We start from the raw sequence: 2,823 nt of genomic DNA, 5'->3' as shown, positions 1-2,823 counted from the left end.
TAAGTGACTAAAATGCTGTTATAATTTGTAACTGCAGTTTAACACAGGCTTCTTAACTGGTACTCATCAAGTATTTATTGAGTAATTATTTGGATGAAGTTTTCACGGGAATGACACAAGCTAAATTAAAAACAAACAAGCAATGTTTGCCCTAAAGGAGTTGACTATATAGTAGCAATTTTTTAAAAAACATGCACATAATTATGACGCAAGTTTGAATTTAATTAATATAAAAGATGCCCGGGGCACCAGAGTTTTGAAGAGCATAGGGAAGGCTGGAGGACACCCCGCACGGTTGCCTGGATTGCAGACGCGATGACCGTCCCCTCCTTGAAGGAGCTGGACACCACCAAGGACATGACCTTCGGAGCTTGGCCGAGTCTGGGCCTTCAGGCTAACCTGAGGGCAGGCAGGCTGCTGAACACAGCAGGAACAAGCTGAGGGAACAAGCTGGCCATGCCAAATCGAGGAGAAGATGCAGGACTGTCCACAGGAATGCTGACTCCCAGCAGGGTCATGCAGAGATAAAAACAAGGGATCCCAAAGAGCTCCAGAAGCAGGAAAAGCAGGCACACCAGGTTCTCAGGATGCTCAGTAGTTCCTTCTCCACCAATGAGAGCCAGGGAGATGAGAATGCAGTGTCCTCAGGAAACAGTGGAATCAATGGTAATGGAGATTCAAAAGTACCTTCAGAAAGAAGGCCATCTACCTGGCTGGTGTGGGTCAGTGGAGTGAGCACTGGTCTGCATCCAAGAGTGCTGGTTCAATTCCCAGTCAGAGCACGTACTGGGCTGTGGGCCGGGTCCCCTAGTGGAGGTGTTCAATAGGCAACCACACATTGATGTTTCTCCCCCTCTCTTTCTCGCTCCTTCCTCTATATCTAAAAATAAAACAGATAAAATCCTAAATAAAAAGAAGTCCATCTACAATGCTGGGTTTTCCAAATCTGGGTGGATGGGGGGGGATTAAAGAATTGTAAGCAATAGTCCAAACTTTAAGAAGCCTCAGGAAGCTTGTGTTATGGAAATGGAGTGCATTATTGATATATTAAGAGGAAAAAAATACACATTTTGAACAACATAATTTATTCACCGAGCTGAATCAGTCCAGCACTGAAGAAGTGGTGGCAACTTCAGGTGATCTCCAAGGCAGACTCACTGTGGCTTGAACTCCCACAAGCCAGCAGGACTCGCTAGGCCAGGCCCAGGGCACTGCAGATCCAAGTGTAACAGGGTTCAGCCAAGAGGGGAGCCCCAAACAGGGATTTGTAATAGGGTCCAGAAGAGCTTGGAGATAATTGGCTCCACACCACAGGGCACACCCGCCCAGAATGCTGGCAGCTGCGGCCAATTGTGAGAGGAGCCGCAAAGGGGCTGCAGAGGAAGATTAGCGCTGGGATTTAAATGGAGGCATAGCAACCATTGGGTGTCTCTGTTTTTGGGACCACACATCTGTTTAGGACCACGTGGCTTTGGTGTCTTGGTTGGGGCCACAAGGCTTTGGAAGTGCTCCCTTTTGCTATGTGGAAGGTGCTGGGAGGACTGTGTGCATTTGTGGGGAACTTTAGTTTGTGTTATTTCAAATGAATAATAAATTCCTTTCCTTTTCACGAATCTCGGGCATTGAGAGATGTCTTTCCTCTGGCGGTGGATATAATGAACCTGGGGGGTTCCTTTGGGGTAATAGTATATTGCCTCGACTGCCCTTGGCCCCCTCTTTTGTGCTGTAACACAAGCACCTTGTGTATGAAGGGGTCACTCATGTGCTCCACTCTCTTCACATCTAAAATCAATGCCAGGTTTTCAGCTGCTATGAAAGATAATGTGTGCAAGCTTTCACTGACCAAGACTCTGGCCAGGAAGCCTCCACATGTGACCATATCTGGAAATACCTCAAAAGGGCAGGCTGTGCTTGGAACGAAAGACATTACAGACCACAAAGGGGGACTTGGGGGCGGTTATTACCTCATTCAAGTTAACAGCTGAAGCAGCACAAACTTCAGTCTCCAATAGGAAATGATCTCTAAGCAAATTTGTATGGTTCCCTCCAATGTGAGCCACACAAAAGAAATCTAACACCATGGGGACAATGTAAAGCAAAGAAATCTCCAAATGAGCATGTAAAACAGAGTTAGCTTCCACAGGAAATCTTGCAACAAGCCGGTCTCCAGACCAGGGCGCAGAGCAAAGGAAGAAACATGAGCACAAACCAAAGGAGAATAAAGCAGAAGTTTTGGAAACTTGAAAGGGCCTCAGTTTGGCTGCACATTAATAGTTTAATATCTTGTAAGCTGTCCTTTTTCCTTAATCTTTTCTTTTAAATATGTTTTATACTGTTCTCCACACTTTAGTTAAAAGATATTTTTAATAACATCTTTGTTCACAATATGTAGTGTGGGTGGGTTCTTCACATGCTACAATCTCTGAAAAGATGTTACCACCTTAAAGCTCACAAATTGTTCAAAACTGTTTTAACCTAAGCCTCTGTACAACTCAGTTTTCTAATGACGCCCACCCTACAGATTCTTCTTTCCCCTCCCTATTGATTCTTGACCTAGATTTTTAATGTCGGTTCCTCTGCTGACTCTAATAAGAACAGAATTGCAATCCTCTTCTAGTAGTTAGTTATACCACAAGTTTTAGTAGAAAATGAACAATAATAACTTATAAATAGGGTAAGCTGAGAAAAGCTACTTCTTATGGGGGCTCTCCAACCTTTTTGGCATCTCTAGGCCACACTGGAAGAAGAATTGTCTTGGGCTACACATTAAATATACAAACACTAACAAAACCTGATGAGCCAAAAAAAAAAGGTTTTAGTAAA

The 2,823-nt window shown here is 44.2% G+C and overlaps 1 pseudogene; it reads left to right on the top strand.

Moving 5' to 3' along the window:
• The first annotated feature begins 315 nt into the window (after positions 1-315).
• LOC123815954 lies at positions 316-2,271 on the top strand (annotated as a pseudogene).
• The last annotated feature ends 552 nt before the right edge of the window (positions 2,272-2,823 follow it).

Source organism: Phyllostomus hastatus, unplaced genomic scaffold (assembly GCF_019186645.2).
Source record: "Phyllostomus hastatus isolate PE091 unplaced genomic scaffold, TTU_PhHast_1.1 phas_contig_196, whole genome shotgun sequence".
Lineage (NCBI taxonomy): Eukaryota > Metazoa > Chordata > Mammalia > Chiroptera > Phyllostomidae > Phyllostomus > Phyllostomus hastatus.
This window is presented reverse-complemented; position numbering and strand designations above follow the sequence as displayed.